At 38.6% G+C, this 18759-nt stretch overlaps 1 non-coding gene across 1 annotated transcript; it reads left to right on the top strand.

Annotated features, from left to right (window-relative positions):
- The first annotated feature begins 15654 nt into the window (after positions 1 to 15654).
- LOC127747843 (small nucleolar RNA R71) lies at positions 15655 to 15758 on the top strand. Its single transcript, XR_008009790.1, has one exon. It is a non-coding gene; the product is annotated as a small nucleolar RNA R71 (small nucleolar RNA).
- The last annotated feature ends 3001 nt before the right edge of the window (positions 15759 to 18759 follow it).

The raw sequence follows: 18759 nt of genomic DNA, 5'->3' as shown, positions 1-18759 counted from the left end.
AATTTTTCCATGAGGAGCCCGAAACTGCTCTTGAGGAGGGCAGGGCAAAGATTTTCCTTCTCTCATTTCTTGGCCTAGAATTGTGCTCCGCCCTCAAGGAGGGCAGGGCAGTGAAGCCTTGAATGTTTGGTTCATTGTTGTGCTCCCTTGGAGGGCAGTGTGCTCTCGTGGAGGGCAATGTGGCTTCCTCCCTTCCATGCGCTACACTCTTTTCTTCCTTGGGCCATGCTTTCTTAAGCCACGCTTCCTTCTTTTCTTCTTTTCTTCACCTACAAATAATCAAAACAACCAATCAAAGTATCACTAAATTCACAAGGTTTATAAATCAATTAAAAATCAATTAAATTTAGCTTAAACCTCATGATTTAGCATCAATTAAATGGTGGTTGTTTGATTCAAATAAAACATGTAATTCCACTCTAAATTGCTTACTTAGGGTGCAAGAAAGTGCATAAAAACTAGTGAAACAAGTGAAATTAGCTTGAGAAATGGGTATATGATGACTTTTCATCAGACATTACCTCAAAAGAAACAGGATCCCAGTAAATTCTTAATTCCCTATACCATAGGCACCATGACCTTTGAGAAGGCTCTGTGTGACCTGGGGTCAGGCATAAACTTAATGCCACTCTCTGTAATGGAGAAACTGGGAATCTTTGAGGTACAGGCTGCCAAATTCTCATTAGAGATGGCAGACAAATCCATGAAAAAGGCTTATGGATAGGTAGAGGACGTGCTAGTAAAGGTCAATGGCCTTTACATCCCTGCTGATTTCATAATCCTAGACACTGTGAAGGATGAGGATGAATCCATCATCCTTGGAAGACCCTTTTTAGCCACAGCAAAAGTTGTGATTGATGTGGACAGAGGAGAGTTAATCCTTCAATTGAATGAGGACTACCTTGTGTTTAAAACTCAAGGATCTCCCTCTGTAACCATGGAGAGGAAACAAGAAAAGCTTCTCTTAATGCAGAGTCAAACAAAGCCCCCACAATCAAACTCTAAGTTTGTTGTTGAACCCCCACATTCAAACTCTAAGTTTGGTGTTGGGAGGCACCAACAATGCTCTGAATATTTGTGAGGCTCCATGAGAGCCCACTGTCAAGCTATTGACATTAAAGAAGCACTTGTTAGGAGGCAACCCAATTTTTATTTATCTATGTTATTTATTTTCTTTTTAGGTTGATGATCATGTGGAGTCACAAAAAAACTGCAAAAATTAAAGAATAATCAAAAACAGCATTAAAAATAGCACACCCTGGAGGAGAAACTTACTGGCATTTAAACGCAAGTAAGGGTAGCAGCATGGGCGTTTAACGCCTAGTCTGGCACCATTTTGGGCATTAAACGCCAAAAAGAAGCACCAGACTGGCGTTAAATGCCAGAAAGAAGCAACAAACTGGCGTTAAACGCCAGAAACAGGTTGCAGCTTGGTGTTTAATGCCAAAAAGGAATAAAAGCTGGTGTTTAACGCCAGAAACAAGCAGCAGGCTGGCGTTAAATGCCAGGATTGCACACTAAGGGCGTTTACACGCCTAATTGGAGCAAGAATGAGAAATCCTTGACCCTTCAGGATCTGTGGACACCACAGGATCCCAACCTACCCCACCTCTCTCTCTCCTCCTCACACATCTCTATAACACTCTACCCAAAACACTGATGTGTGGAAAACGATCCAACACAAAACTCACCGGCAAGTGTACCGGGTCGCATCAAGTAATAAAACTCACGGGAGTGAGGTCGATCCCACAGGGATTGAAGGATTGAGCAATTTTAGTTTAGTGGTTGATTTAGTCAAGCGAATCAAGTATTGGTTGAGTGATTTTGTATCCAACAGTAAGTAAATAGCAGGAAATGTAAAGGGAGAGGGATGAATTGCAGAATTTAAAGAGAACTGAAAGTAAAGGTGCTGAATCTTAAAGAACAAGAAATTAAATGACTAAAACTTAAAGTGCAAGAAATGTAAATTGCAGTAACTTAAAGTGCAAGAAATGTAAATTGCAGTAACTTAAAGTGCAAGAAATGTAAATTGCAGTAACTTAAAGTGCAAGAAATGTAAATTGCAGTAACTTAAAGTGCAAGAAATATAAATTGCTTGAATGGAAAAAGGGATTTTAAGACTAGGAATTTAGAATTTAAGCAACGAAAATTAACTTGCAGTAATTATCAAAGCAAGAGATAAATTGAAATTGGCTAGATCTCAAACAGAAATGGAAAATTGATTGCAGCAGTGGTTCAACAGAAGAACCAAAAGGAAAATTGGATCTCAGGACTCCAGAGACTAGAGAGCAAAGTCTAGATCTCAATTGCCTTCCCAGATCCAAGTTCACAAAGCAATTAACAAGAAAATAAAGAAGAAGCAGTACAGGAAATGTAATTGAACTCAATTATGCAGAAGAGGAATTAAAGAGATCTTGAATGGAGATTGAGACAGAATTTTCTCAATTCTTCACACCCAAGACTCAAACAAGAAAAGTAAAAATGCTCAAACAAGAATGAGGAAGAAGAGAGATCAATTCTCCTCCCCAATTCTCTAAAATCTCAGTTCCTAGCTCTCAACGAAGTCTCAAAATTCAAAAATCAAAAGAAGGTTCTAAAGTCAAAAGTAAAAGAAGAGGTCTCCCTTATTACATCAAACTATCTCCTATTTATACACTTTCTATTCTTGGATTTTGGAATTTGGATGGGCTTTTGATTTTGTGAAGAAATGAATTAAATTGGATTTTTAATCCAATTTTTAGCCCATGAGAAAGTGGCTTCCAGGAGGCTGCCCTGCCCTTGTGGAGGGCAGAGCAGGAAATGGTGCATGCGGCCTCGTGCGTGCGTGCTTGATGAGAGTGATGCTACAGGATGCTGCCCTGCCCTTGTGGAGGGCAGGACAGAGTTTTCTTGGTGCGCCAGATTCTGTTGCCCGTGCGTGCTGCTACTGGCCGAGTGTTCAAGTCCTGGCTGTGCCATGATGCTGCGCCATGCACCAAGAAATGTTGCCTTGCCCTTGTGGAGGGCAGGGCAATGTGCCAAAGGTGAAGTCCCACGTTCGATACTCGGTGGAGGCACATGTTGCTCCTTTTCCCTTGGTTTTCTTGGCACCAAAGTCATGCCTAGTTCCTTACTTCCTCATGGTTCCGTGTTCGATTCATGGAGAATGAAAGCAAGCCACTTTTTGCTTGATTTTATTGTGCTTGAGTGCTACTCCCTTCCTCTTTGTCCTTGGGTTCGAAACCCATAGGAAGCATTATGAAGCAATTCCTTTTGAATATTTCTTGGGTGAAGCCCGATATTGCTCTTGAGGAGGGCAGGACAGAGTTTTTGCTCTCTTTGATCCTTAGCATCAAATTGTGCTCCGCCCTTGTTGTGGGCAGGGCAATGTTGCTTTTCAAGGCTTGGTTCATTATGTTGCTCTCCTGGAGGGCACACTGCCCTTGTGGAGGGCAATGTTTGCTTCCTCCTTCTATGCGCCACACTTCTTATCTCTTGGGCCACGCTTTCTTAAGACGCTTCCTCTTTTCTTCTTTTCTTCACCTTCAAATAATCAAAACAACCAATCAAAGTATCACTAAATTCACAAGGCTTATAAATCAATTAAAAATCAATTAAATTTAGCTTAAACCTCATGAGTTAGCATCAATTTAATGGTGGTTGTTTGATTTAAAGAAGTTATGCATTTTCATTCCAAATCACTTACTTAAGATGCAAGAAAGTGCATAAAGACTAATAAAACAAGTGAAATTAGCTTGAAAAATGGGTATATGATGACTTGTCATCAAACACCACTCACCTATCAAATCCTATTCTCTTCCCTATATTCTCTTCACCAATCACCTCTACCACACTTCCCCAAAAACCCCACCTACCTCACTTTCAAATTCAAACACTTTTCCCTCCCAAACCCACCCAAGTCCATTCGGCCACTCTCTCTCTCTTCCCCTGTAAATACACCTCTTCACTCCTTTATTTTCACACATCTTATACACTTTTCCCCTACTTGGCTGAACCACTTAACCCTCCTCCATCTCCTTAATCTCTTCTTCTTCTCCGCCCTTCTTTCTTTCTTCTTTTGCTCGAGGACAAGCAAACCTTTTAAGTTTGGTGTAGTAAATGCATTGCCTTTTGTTTTTCTATAACCATTTATGGCACCTAAGGCCGTAGAAACCTCTAGAAAGAGGAAAGGGAAGGCAAAAGCTTCCACCTTCGAGTCATGGGAGATGGAGAAGATTCATCTCAAAGGTCCATCAAGACCACTTCTATTAAGTTGTGGCCAAAAAAAAGGTGATCCCTATGCAATTCAGCTAGAATTGTCATAGAGGAAGACATCCTCATTGAAGAGGACAAGCCCATCACCAAAAAGAGGATGGAGCAAACAAGAGAGCCCACTCATAGATCTCAACAAGAGTATGAGGAATTCCCTCATCAAGAAATCCCTGAGATGAATGAAGGGATAAATTTTCCTCCACACAACTATTGGGAGCAACTCAATACCTCTTTGGAAGGCTTGAGTTACAACATGGACCAACTAAGGGTGGAGCACCAAGAGCACTCCATCATTCTCCATGAAATTAGAGAAGATCAAAGAACTATAAGGGAGGAGCAACAAAGGCAAGAAAGAGACATAGAGGAGCTCAAGAGTACCATTGGTTCTTCAAGAGGAAGACGCCACCCTCATTAAGGTGGACTCATTCCTTAATCTCCTTGTCTATTTATTTTTCTGTTTTCAATTTTGAGCTTTATGTTTGGCTATGTTTTGTGTCTGTATTACATGATCATTAGTGTCTAGTGTCTATGTCTTAAAGTTATGAATAACTCCATGAATCCTTCACCTCTCTTAAATGAAAAATGCGCTTAATTACAAAAGAACAAGAAGTACTTGAATTTCAAAATTTATCTTGAAATTAGTTTAATTATTTTGATGTGGTGGCAATACTTTTTATTTTTCTGAATGAATGCTTGAACTGTGCAAGTTTTTTATCTTGTTGTTTATGAATGTTAAAATTGTTGGCTCTTGAAAGAATGATGAACAAAGAGAAATGTTATTGATAATCTAAAAAATCATGAAATTGATTCTTGAAGCAAGAAAAAGTAGTGAATAAGAAAATGGCAAAAAGAAAAAGCAAGCAGAAAAAGCCAATAGCCCTTTAAACCAAAAGACAAGGGTAAAAAGGATCCAAGGCTTTGAGCATCAGTGGATAGGAGGGCCCAAGGAAATAAAATCCAGGCCTAAGCGGCTAAATCAAGCTGTCTCTAACCATGTGCTTGTGGCATGAAGGTCCAAGTGAAAAGCTTGAGACTGAGTGGTTAAAGTCGTGCTCCAAAGCAAAAAGAGTGTGCTTAAGAACTCTGGACACCTCTAACTGGGGCCTTTAGCAAAGCTGAGTCACAATCTGAAAAGGTTCACCCAGTTATGTGTCTGTAGCATTTATGTATCCGGTAGTAATACTGGAAAACAAAGTGCTTAGGGCCACGGCCAAGACTTAAAAAGTAGTTGTGTTCAAGAATCAACATACTGAACTAGGAGAATCAATAACACTATCTGAAATTCTGAGTTCCTATAGATGCCAATCATTCTGAATTTCAAAGGATAAAGTGAGATGCCAAAATTGTTCAGAAGAAAAAAGCTACTAACCCCACTCATCTAATTGGGACTAAGTTTCATTGATGTTGTGAGATTCATTGTATGTTCTCTTCTTTTTATCCTATTTGATTTTCAGTTGCTTGGCGACAAGCAACAATTTAAGTTTGGTGTTATAAGAGCGGATATTTTATACGCTTTTTGGCATTGTTTTTATATAGTTTTTAGTATATTTTATTCAATTTTTAGTATATTTTTATTAGTTCTTATGCAAAATTTACATTTCTGGACTTTACTATGAGTTTGTATGTTTTTCTGTGATTTCAGGTATTTTCTGGCTAAAATTGAGGGACCTGAGCAAAAATCTGATTCAGAGGCTGAAAAAGGACTGCTGATGTTGTTGGATTCTGACCTCCCTGCACTCGAAATGGAATTTTTGGAGCTAAAAAAACCCAAATGGTGCGCTCTCAATTGCGTTGGAAAGTAGACATCCAGGGCTTTCCAGAAATATATAATACTTCATACTTTCCCTCGAGTTTAGATGACACAAACTGGTGTTCAACGCTAGCTTTCTGCCATATTCTGGCATTAAACGCTAGAAACAAGTTTCAAGCCAGAGTCAAATGCCAGAAACAAGCTACAAACTGGTGTTTAACTCCAAAGAAGGCCTCTACACATGAAGGCTTTAATGCTCAGCCCAAGCACACACCAAGTGGGCCCAGAAGTAGATTTCTAAATCATTTACTTATTTCTGTAAACCCTAGTAACTAGTTTAGTATGAATAGAACTTTTTACTATTGTACTAGGGAGCTTTTTGAACATCTTTGGACCATTGTTCACGTTTTGGGAGGCTGGCCATTCGGCCATGCCTTCCCTATTTTCACTTATGTATTTTCAACGGTGGAGTTTCTACACACCATAGATTAAGGTGTGGAGCTCTGCTGTTCCTCAAGTATTAATGCAAAGTACTATTGTTCTTCTATTCAATTCATGCTTATTCTTATTCTAAGATATTCATTCACACACAAGAACATGATAATGTGATGATTATGTGACACTCATCACCATTCTCACTTATGAATGCGTGATTGATAACCACTTCCGTTCTACATGAAAATAAGCTTGAATGTATATCTCTTGGGTTTCTAATCAACGATTCACATCGACTCCCCTCTGACAATGGGGCATCTGAATCCGAGATTAGAGTCTTTGTGGTATAAGGTAGAATCAATTGGTAACATTCTTGAGATCCAGAAAGTCTAAACCTTGTCTGTGGTATTCCGAGTAGGATTTGGGATGGGATGACTATGACGAGCTTCAAACTCGCGACTGAAGGGCGTGGTGACAGACGCAAAAGGATAGTAAATCCTATTCCTACACGATCGAGAACCAACAACTGATTAGCCATACGATATCTGTGCATGGTATTTTTCATCAGAGACGAGCAATCCGACAGTTGATTAGCTGTACAGAAATCGTAGAGGACCTTTTTTACTGAAAAGACAGGAAGTAGCCATTGACAACGGTGACACCCAGCATAGAGCTTGCCATGGAAAGGAGTATGAAGGATTCGATGAAGGCAGTAGGAAAGCAGAAATTCAGAAGGAACAACGCATCTCTATACGCTTATCTGAAATTCCCACCAATGAATTACGTAAGTATCTCTATCTTTATTTTATGTTTTATTTATCTTTTAATCATTAAAACTCCATAACCATTTGAATCCGCCTGACTGAGATTTATAAGATGACTATAGCTTGCTGGTGCACGAAATTGTGATCATCAACAAAGGCGCCAATAGACTTGGATCTCTCAAACGTGAATCACACTTTGTCACAACTTCGCACAACTAACCAGCAAGTGCACTGGGTCATCCAAGTAATACCTTACGTGAGTAAGGGTCGATCCTACGGAGATTGTTGGTATGAAGCAAGCTATGGTCATCTTGTAAATCTCAATCAGGCGGATTCAAATAGTTATAATTGTTTTCGAATATAAAAATAAATAATGCATAAAATAAAGATATAGATATATGTAAATCATTGGTGGAAACTTCAGATAAGTGTATGGAGATGCTTCATTCCTTCTGAATCTCTGCTTTCCTACTGCTTTCATCCAATCACTCTTACTCCTTTTCATGGCAAGCTGTATGTTGGGTTTCACCATTGTCAATGGCTACCTCCCATCCTCTCAGTGAAAATGGTCCAAATGCTCTGTCACAGCATGGCTAATCATCTGACGGTTCTCGATCATGTCAGAATAGGATCCATTGATCCTTTTGTGTCTGTCACTATGCCCAACACTCGCGAGCTTGAAACTCGTCACAGTCATTCAATCCCTGAATCCTACTCAAAATACCACAGACAAGGTTTAGACTTTCCAGATTCTCAAGAATGCTGCTTATGGATTCTAGCTTATACCACGAAGATTCTGATTAAGGAATCCAAGAGATACACGCTCGTTCTAAGGTAGAACGAAAGTGGTTGTCAGTCATGTGTTCATAGGTGAGAATGATGATGAGTGTCATGGATCATCAAATTCATCATATTGAAGTGCAACGAATATCTTAGAATAAGAATAAGCTGAATTGAATAGAAGATAGTAGTAATTGCATTAATACTCGAGGTACAACAGAGCTCCACACCTTAATCTATGGTGTGTAGAAACTCCACCGTTGAAAATACATAAGTGATGGTCCATGCATGGTCGAATGGCCAGCCTTCCCAAAGGACATATGAATTTGAAATATGGGAAAAAGACCTCCAGTACAATAGTAAAAAGTTCTATTTATACTAAACTAGTTACTAGGGTTTACATAAATAAGTCTTAGTGTAGAAATCCACTTCTGGGGCCCACTTTGGTGTGTGCTTGGGCTGAGCTTGAGCTTTACACGTGCAGAGGCGTCAAACGCCAAGTTCTAACGTGTTTTTGGCGTTTAACTCTGGTTTGTGACGTGTTTCTGGTGTTTTACTCCAGAATGTAGCATATAACTGACGTTGAACGCCAGTTTGCATCATCTAAACTCTAATAAATTATAAACTGTTATATATTTCTGGAAAGCCCTAGATGTCTACTTTCCAACACAATTGAGAGCGCACCATTTGGAGTTCTGTAGCTCCAAAAAATGCATTTCGAGTGCAGGGAGGTCAGAATCCAATAGCATCAGCATTCCTTTTTCAGCCTGAATCAGATTTTTGCTCAGGTCCCTCAATTTCAGCCAGAAAATACCTAAAATCATAGAAAAATACACAAACTCATAGTAAAGTCCAGAATTATGAATTTTGCATGAAAACTAATAAAAACATCCCTAAAAGTAGCTAGAACCTACTAAAAACTACCTAAAAACAATGCCAAAAAGCGTATAAATTATCCGCTCATCACAACACCAAACTTAAATTGTTGCTTGTCCCCAAGCAACTGAAAATCAAATAGGATAAAAAGAAAAGAATATACTATAAATCCCAAAATATCAATGAATATTAGTTCAAATTAGATGAGCGGGACTTGTAGCTTTTTGCTTCTGAACAGTTTTGGCATCTCACTTTATCCTTTGAAGTTTAGAATGATTGGCATCCATAGGAACTCAGAGTTCAGATAGTGTTATTGATTCTCCTAGTTAAGTATGTTGATTCTTGAACACAGCTACTTTATGAGTCTTGGCCGTGGGCCTAACCACTTTGTTTTCCAGTATTACCACCAGATACATAAATGCCATAGACACATGACTGGGTGAACCTTTTCAGATTGTGACTCAACTTTGCTAAAGTCCCCAGTTAGAGGTGTCCAGAGCTCTTAAGCACACTCTTTTTGCTTTGGATCACGACTTTAACCACTGAGTCTCAAGCTTTTCACTTGGACCTGCATGCCACAAGCACATGGTTAGGGACAGCTTGATTTATCCGCTTAGGCCTGGATTTTATTTCCTTGGGCCCTCCTATCCATTGATGCTCAAAGCCTTGGATCCTTTTTACCCTTGCCTTTTGGTTTTAAGGGCTATTGGCTTTTTCTGCTTTCTTTTTTTCTTTTTCTTTTATTTTTTTTGCCACTTTTTTTCCACAAGCTTTTGTTATTCACTGCTTTTTCTTGCCTCAAGAATCAATTTTATGATTTTTCAGATTATCAATAACATTTCTCTTGTTCATCATTTTTTCAAGAGCCAACAATTTTAACGTTCATAAACAACAAGATCAAAAATATGCACTGTTCAAGCATTCATTCAGAAAACAAAAAGTATTGTCACCACATCAATATAATTAAACTAATTTCAAGGATGAATTCGAAACTCATGTACTTCTTGTTCTTTTGTATTAAAAATATCTTTCATTTAAGAAAGGTGAAGGATTCATGGAATTATTCATAGCCTTAAGACATAGACATTAAATACTAATGATCATGTAATAAAGACACAAACATAGACAAACATGAAGCTCAAAAACCGAAAAACAGAGAGATGAGAACAAGGAAGTTAAGGAATGAGTCCACCTTAGTGATGGTGGCGCCTTCTCCTTGAAGGACCAATGATGTCCTTGAGCTCCTCTATGTCTCTTCCTTGCCTTTGTTGCTCCTCCCTTATAGCTCTTTGATCTTCTCTAATTTCATTGAGAATGATGGAGTGCTCTTGGTGTTCCACCCTTAATTGGTTCATGTCGTGACTCAATCCTTCTAGAGAAGTGTTGAGTTGTTCCCAATAGTTATTTGGAGGAAAATGCATCCCTTGAGGCATCTCAGGGATTTCTTGATGATGAGCTTCCTCATGCATCTCTTGAGATCCATGAATAGGCTCTCTTGTTTGCTCCATCCTTTTCTTAGTGATGGGCTTGTCCTCTTCAATGAGGATGTCTCCTTCTATGACAACTCCAGCTAAGTAGCATAGATGGCAAATGAGATGAGAAAAAGCTAGCCTTGCCAAGGTAGAGTGCTTTTCGGCTACTTTGTAGAGTTCTAGAGAGATAACTTCATGAACTTCTACTTTCTCTCCAATCATGATGCTATGGATTATGATGGCCCGATCCATAATTACTTTGGATCGGTTGCTAGTGGGGATAATGGAGCGTTGGATGAACTCCAACCATTCTCTAGCCACAGGCTTAAGGTCTAGTCTTCTCAATTGAACCGGCTTGCCTTTCAAGTCTCTTTTCCATTGAGCTCCTTCCACACATATGTCCATAAGGACTTCGTCCAACCTTCGATCAAAGTTGACCCTTCTAGTGTAAGGGCGTGCGTCTTCTTGCATCATAGGCAAGTTGAACGCCAACCTTATGTTCTCTGGACTAAAATCTAAGCATTTCCCCCGAACCATTGTAAGCCAATTCTTTAGGTTTGGGTTCATGCTTTGATCATGGTTCCTAGTGATCCATGCATTTGCATAGAACTCTTGAACCATTAAGATCCCGACTTGTTGAATGGGGTTGGTAAGAACTTCCCAACCTCTTCTTTGGATCTCATGTCGGATCTCCGGATACTCATTTTTCTTGAGCATGAAAGGGACCTCGGGGATCACCTTCTTCTTGGCCACAACTTCATAGAAGTGGTCTTGATGGGCTTTTGAGATGAATCTCTCCATCTCTCATGAATTGGAGGTGGAAGTTTTTGTCTTCCCTTTCCTCTTTCTAGAGGTTTCTCCAGCCTTAGGTGCCATTAATGGTTATGGAAAAATAAAAAAGGCTATGATTTTACCACACCAAACTTAGAATGTTGCTTGTCCTCGAGCAAAAGAAGAAAGAATAGATGAAGAAGAAGAAGATATGGAGGAGAGGGAGAGAGAAGTGTATTCGGCCAAAGGGGGAGAAGAGAGGGTAGTGATGTGTGAAAATGAAGAAGGATGTTGAGGGGTTTATATAGTAGAGGGAGAGGGGTTGGGTTCGGTCATTTAGGGTGGGTTTGGGTGGGGAAGAGATTTTGAATTTGAAGGTAGTGGGGTTTTATGGGGAAGAGTGGATGGATGTGATTGGTGAATGATGTTTGGGGAAGAGTGTTATGAAAAGGTTTGAGAGAGAGGGAGAAGGTAGGTGGGGATCCTGTGGGGTCCACAGATCCTGAGGTGTCAAGGATATCTCATCCCTGCACCTTTTAAGCGTGTAAAATGCCCTCTGTATGCAATCCTGGTGTTTAACGCCAGACTGCAGCATGTTTCTGGCGTTAAACGCCACTTCCATGCTTGTTTTGGGCGTTCAACGCCAATCTGCAGCATGTTTCTGGCGTTTAAACGCCAGTGAGTTCCTCCGCTAGGGTGTGCTTTTTCTTCTGCTATTTTTTATTCTGTTTTTAATTTTTGCAATTATTTTGTGACTCCACATGATCATAAACCTAATAAAACATAAAATAACAATAGAAATATAGATAAATAAGGTTGCCTCCTGATGACAAGTCATCATATACCTATTTTTCTATGCTTTTTCATACAAGAAATTGATGATTTGTGCTTAAATATTGAATGCTTTTGTGCTTAAATGATATATTTTCTTGATCTTTTAATTTTAAAAATCCTGTAGGAAATAAGAAGAAAAGAAGCAAAGAAGCACAAAATAAGCTAAAAAGGAGAAAAAAAGAGCTTTGGGGTACACTTTGAAGTTGGGGTACACTTTGGAGCCTTAGGCCACGATTTTAAAAGCGTGGCTGATGACCAAATTAAAGGAGGAAGCAACCAGCACGCACATTTCCCTGCTCTTGCCAAGGGCAGGGCAATATCATGATGAAAAAAAGTGAGGTTGGAAGCAAATTTTCGCTAAGTTAAAATCTGGGCGCTCACAACATGACCATGCCTACTTCAAAGGGCTATAACTTGAGCTACAGACGTCCAATTGATGTGCTTCTAGTTGCGTTGGAAAGCTGACATTCAGGGCTTTCCAACGATATATAGCAATCCATATTTGGCATACAATTGAGGCATGAGTGAAAGGCATCTTTAAGGGCCAAAAATAAGCGAAAATAAACCAAAGTGCTTCCACCAAGGTTCGAAGCTGGAGCCTCACTCCAAAGCAAAGTAGCACTCATTTTTCTGCTCTGCCCTCTTGGAGAGCAGGGCAATGTCGTGCTCTCTTCATGGAAAATCAAGGAAAATTGCTCCCCAAATGCTTACAGCAAGTTTCAAACTTGGGACCTCACCCAAGAACAAGGAAAGCTTGCGCTGCCCTGCCCTTGTGAAGGGCAGAGCAGCATTTATGGGTGCATGGCACACAAAATTGGCATGGCCTAGGGAAGCATGTCACGCAACATAACACGGACCAAGAGGACTTGGAGCGCGCAAGGGTGCCCACACAAAGCTTCCCTGCTCTGCCCTCCACAAGAGCAGAGCAGCCTCCTGGGAGCATCATGGGCCAAAATTCAACCAAAATATCATTTAAATTCAATTCCTCTCCAAATTGAATCAAGGCCAAGCAAACCCATTTCTCCTCAAATCCAAAGCAAGCTAAAGCCCACATCATCACTCAAAGGCACAAGAACAAGCTAGAATTAGGATTTTCATTTAATTTGTTTTTCATTTCAATTTCATTTTATTTTATAAAGCCTATATAAGGCATCATTTCCATCTTTGTAAAAAAGGAGGCTCCATTAGAAGGGGCTTGCTCCATTAGGGAGTAGTAGTAGTAGATAGCTCTCTCTCTCTTTTAATTTTCCTTTCTGTTTGAATTTTGGATTGAGATTGAAAGGAATTCTGTTTTCATTCTCCATCCGCAACATCTCTGCTTTCTTCTTCTGCAAACTTTCAAGTGAATTGTGTTTTGAATCAAAGTTTTCTTCATTGCTTTCATCTTTAATTTTCCTGCATCTTGTTTGCTGTTAGATCAAGGAAGGGATTAAGATCTAGACTTGTTTTCTAGTCTCTTTGATTCCCTGAGATCTTCAATTTTATTTTGCAATTGAGTTGAGTTCTTGGCTGCTCTTCTGTTTTTACTGTTCCATTGGCTTTTAATTTACTTTCAAGCAATTTAATTCTTCTGCACTTGTTCTTCATTTTACATTTCTGTTCATGATCTGGTTTACTTTTTCTGCAAGTTTAATTCCCTGCAAGTGTTCTAAGCTTTGATCTACTTCTTTTATTTAAATTCCCTGCTCCCACTCCCTTTTATATTCAATGCAATTTATATTTCTTGTCATTTAAGTTTCTACAATTTTTGCTCTTTAAGTTTTCTGCCCATTTACATTTTGCAACTTTATCATTCCTGCAATTTACTTTCTGTTGATCAACTTCACACAATTTACTTCAATGTTAGCTTGACTAAACTAATCACCCACTAAAGTTGCTTGATCCATCAATCCCTATGGGATCGACCTCACTCTAAGTGAGTTATTACTACTTGATGCGACCTGGTATACTTGCCGGTTAGATCTATGTGTTTGGAAATTCATTTTTCCACAAAAACACCATCACCTCCCAATAAGCACTTCTTTAATGTCAATAGCTTGACAGTGAGCTCTCATGGAGCTTTACAGATGTTCAGAGCATTGTTGGGACCTCCCAGCAACAAACTTAGAGTTTGAATATGGGGGTTCAACACCAAACTTAGAATTTGGTTGTGGCCTCCCAACACCAAACTTAGAGTTTGATTGTGGGGCCTTTGTTTGACTCTGTATTGAGAGAAGCTTATCGTGCCTCTTTTCCATGGTTGCAGAGGAAGATCCTTGAGCTTTAAACACAAGGTAGTCCCCATTCAATTGAAGGACTAGCTCTCCTCTGTCAACATCAATCACAGCTCCTGTTGTGGCTAGGAAGGGTCTTCCAAGGATGATGCATTCATCCTCATCCTTCCCAGTGTCTAGGATTATGAAATCAGCAGGGATGTAAAGGCCTTTAACCTTCACTAACACGTCATCTACCAATCCATAAGCTTGTTTTATTGACTTGTCTGCCATCTCTAATGAGATTATTGCAGATTGTACCTCAAAGATCCCAGTTTCTCCATTACAGAGAGTGGCATAAGATTTATACCTGACCCCAGATCACATAGAGCCTTCTCAAAGGTCATGGTGCCTATGGTACAGGGTATTATGAATTTACCAGGATCTTGTTTCTTTTGAGGTAAAGTTTGCTGAACCCATGTATTTAGTTCATCTACCCAAGTCTCATTACCAAACAACTTGGCATTCAGCTTCATGATGGCTCCAAGATATTGAGCAACTTGCTCTTTAGTTACATCTTCATCCTCTTCAGAGGAAGAATAATTCTCAGAGCTCATGAATGGCAAAAAAAAATTAATGGAATCTCTATGGTCTCTATATGAGCATCAGATTCCTTTAGGTCCTCAATAGGAAACTCCTTTCTATCTGGGGGACGTCCCATGAGGTCTTCCTTATTGGGATTCACGTCCTCCCCTTCCTCTTTGGATTCAGCCATTTTAATTATATCAATGGCCTTGCACTCTCTTTTTGAATTCTCTTCTGTATTGCATAGGAGAGTACTAGGAGGAATTTCAGTGATTTTCTTACTCAACTGACCCACTTGTGCCTCCAAGTTTCTAATGGAGGACCTTGTTTTATTCATGAAACTTAAAGTGGCCTTAGATAGATCAGAGACTATGTTTACTAAGCTAGAGGGGCTCCGCTCAGATTTCTCTGTCTGTTGCTGGGAAGATAATGGAAAAGGCTTGCTATTGCTAAACCTATTTCTTCCACCATTATTAAAGCCTTATTGAGGCTTTTGTTGATCCTTCCATGAGAAATTTGGATGATTTCTCCATGAGGAATTATAGGTGTTTCCATAGGGTTCACCCATGTAATTCACCTCTGCCATTGCAGGGTTCTCAAGATCATAAGCTTCTTATTCAGAAGATGCCTCTTTAGTACTGTTGGATGCATTTTGCCATCCATTCAAACTCTGAGAAATCATGTTGACTTGCTGAGTCAATATTTTGTTCTGAGCCAATATGGCATTCAGAGTATCAATTTCAAGAACTCCCCTCTTCTGAGGTGTCCCATTACTCACAGGGTTCCTCTCAGAGGTGTACATGAATTGGTTATTTGCAACCATGTCAATGAGTTCTTGAGCTTCTGCAGGCATTTTTTTTAGGTGAATGGATCCACCTGCAGGATGGTCCAGTGACATCTTAGACAATTCAGACAGACCATCCAAGATGGTCCATTCTGAAAGCATGCCAAAAGGACACTTTTTGATCAACTGCTTGTATCTTTCCCAAGCTTCATAGAGGGATTCACCATCTTTTTGCTTGAAGGTCTGAACATCCACTCTAAGCTTGCTCAGCTTTTGAGGAGGAAAGAACTTGGCCAGGAAGGCCGTGACCAGCTTATCCCAAGAGTCCAAGCTATCTTTAGGTTGTGAGTCCAACCATGTTCTAGCTATGTCTCTCACAGCAAAAGGGAAAAGCATGAGCCTGTAGACTTCAGGATCTACTCCATTAGTCTTAACAGTATCACATATCTGCAAGAACTCAGTTAAAAACTGATAGGGATCTTCTGATGGAAGTCCATGAAACTTGCAGTTCTGTTGCATTAGAGCAACTAGTTGAGTCTTCATCTCAAAATTGTTTACTCCAATGGCAGGGATTGAGATGCTTCTTCCATAAAAATTGGAAGTAGGTGTAGTATAATCACCAAGCATCCTCCTTGCATTATTATTGGGTTCGGCCATGTCTCCTTCTTTTTCGAGATTCTCTTTAAGGTTTTCTCTGAATTGTTGTGCTTTAGCTTCTCTCAGCTTCTTCTTCAGAGTCCTTTCAGGTTCAGGATCTGCTTCAACAAGAATATTCTTGTCCTTGCTCCTGCTCATATAAAAAAGAAGAGAACAGAAAAGAAGAGGAATCCTCTATGTCACAATATAGATATTCCTTTATGTGAGTAGAAGAAGAAAAGAATAGAAGAAGGAGAAGAGAAAAATTCGAACACATAAAAGAAGAGAGGGTTTGAATTTTAATATGAAGAGAAGTGTTAGTAAATGAATAAATAAATAGAAAGAGAGAAGAGAGAAGAGTTTTCGAAAATTGTTTTTGAAAAAAAAGTTAGTGATTTTCGAAAATTAAGAGAAGAAATAAAATTAAAATTACAATTTGAAACAATTAGTTAATTAAAAAGAATTTTGAAAAAGAGGAAGGAAATTTCGAAAATTAGAGAGAGAGAAGTAGTTAGGTGGTTTTGAAAAAGATAAGAAACAAACAAAAAGTCAATTAGTTAGTTGAAAAAGATTTGAAAAGATAAGAAGTTGGAAAATATTTTTGAAATTGATTTTGAAAAAGATATGATTTGAAAAAGATATGATTAAAAAGATATGATTGAAAAGATATTTTGAAAAAGATTTGAAAAGGAAATTAAAAAGCTTTTATTTTTAAAATTAAAATTGATTACTTGACTAACAAGAAACTAAAAGATATGATCCTAAAATTTAAAGATTGAACCTTTCTTAACAAGAAAGTAACAAATTCAAATTTTTGAATCAATCACATTAATTGTTAGTAAAGTTTCGAAAATTATGAAGTAAAGATAAGAAAAAGATTTGATTTTGAAAAAGATTTTGAAAAGATAAGATTTTTAAAATTGAAATCTTGACTTGACTAACAAGAAACAACTTATTTTAAAAATTTTTGACTAAGTCAACCCAAAGATTTCGAAATTTATGAAAGAAATAAGGAAAAGATATTTTTTGATTTTTTTTTGAATTTTTAATGATGAGAGAGAAAAACACAAATATGACCCAAAACATGAAAATTTTGGATCAAAACCAATTATGCATGCAAGAACACTATGAATGTCAAGATGAACACCAAGAACACCTTGAAGATCAAGATGAACATCAAGACTTATTTTTGAAAAATTTTCAAGAAAAGAAAAACATGCAAGACACTAAACTTAGAAATTTTTCATGCTTAGACACTATGAATGCAAAAATGCATATGAAAAACAACAAAAGATACAAAACAAGAAAATATGAAGATCAAACACAAAGACTTACCAAAAACAACTTGAAGACCATGCCTGAATTTTTCGAAAAATGCAAGAATTTTAAGAACATGCAATTGACATCAAACTTAAAAATTGACACTAGACTCAAACAAGAAACACAAAATATTTTTGGTTTTTTATGATTTTATTAAATATTTTTTGGATTTTTCGAAAATTTATTTTTAGAAAAACGAAAACAGTGAAAAAAAAAATTTTGAAAAATTTTTGAAAACTTTTTGAAAACAAAATAAGAAGAAAATTACCTAATCTGAGCAACAAGATAAACCGTCAGTTGTCCAAACTCTAACAATCCCCGGCAACAGCGCAAAAAACTTGGTGCTCTCAAACGTGAATCACACTTTGTCATAACTTCACGCAACTAACCAGCAAGTGCACTGGGTTGTCCAAGTAATACCTTACGTGAGTAAGGGTCGATCCCACAGAGATTGTTGGTATGAAGCAAGCTATGGTCATCTTGTAAATCTCAGTTAGGCAGATTCAAATGGTTATAATGGTTTTCGAATATAAAGATAAATAAAGCATAAAATAGAGATAGAGATACTTATGTAAATCATTGGTGGGAGTTTCAGATAAGTGTTTGGAGATGCTTTGTCCCTTCTGAATCTCTGCTTTCCTACTGCCTTCCTCCAATCCTTCATACTCCTTTCTATGGCAAGCTGTATGTAGGGTGTCACCGTTGTCAATGGCTACTTCCCATCCTCTCAGTGAAAATGTTTCAAATGCTCTGTCACAGCACGGCTAATCATCTGTCGGTTCTCGATCATGTCGGAATAGAATCCAGTGATTCTTTTGCGTCTGTCACTACGCCCAACACTCGCGAGTTTGAAGCTCGTCACAGTCATTCCATCTCAGATCCTACTCGGAATACCACAGACAAGGTTTAGACTTTCCAGATCTTAGGAATGGCCACCAATAATTCTAGCTTATACCACGAAGACTCCGATCTTTCGGAATGGAGGCTAAGAGATACGCGCTCAATCTAAGGTAGAACGAAAGTGGTTGTCAGGCACGCGTTCATAGGTGAGAATGATGATGAGTGTCACGAATCATCACATTCATCATGTTGAAGTGCAGCAAATATCTTAAAATACGAATAAGCTAAGTTTAATAGAAGAACAATAGTAATTGCATTAATACTCGAGGTACAGCAGAGCTCCACACCTTAATCTATGGTGTGTAGAAACTCCACCGTTGAAAATACATAAGTGATGGTCCAGAAATGGCCAAATGGCCAGCCCCCATGAAGGTCTAAAATTGCATACACTAATTAAAGATCAATCCAA

Source organism: Arachis duranensis, chromosome 5, assembly GCF_000817695.3.
Source record: "Arachis duranensis cultivar V14167 chromosome 5, aradu.V14167.gnm2.J7QH, whole genome shotgun sequence".
Classification (NCBI taxonomy): domain Eukaryota; kingdom Viridiplantae; phylum Streptophyta; class Magnoliopsida; order Fabales; family Fabaceae; genus Arachis; species Arachis duranensis.
Note: the sequence above shows the minus strand (reverse complement) of the source record. Positions and strands in the feature narration are given on the sequence as shown.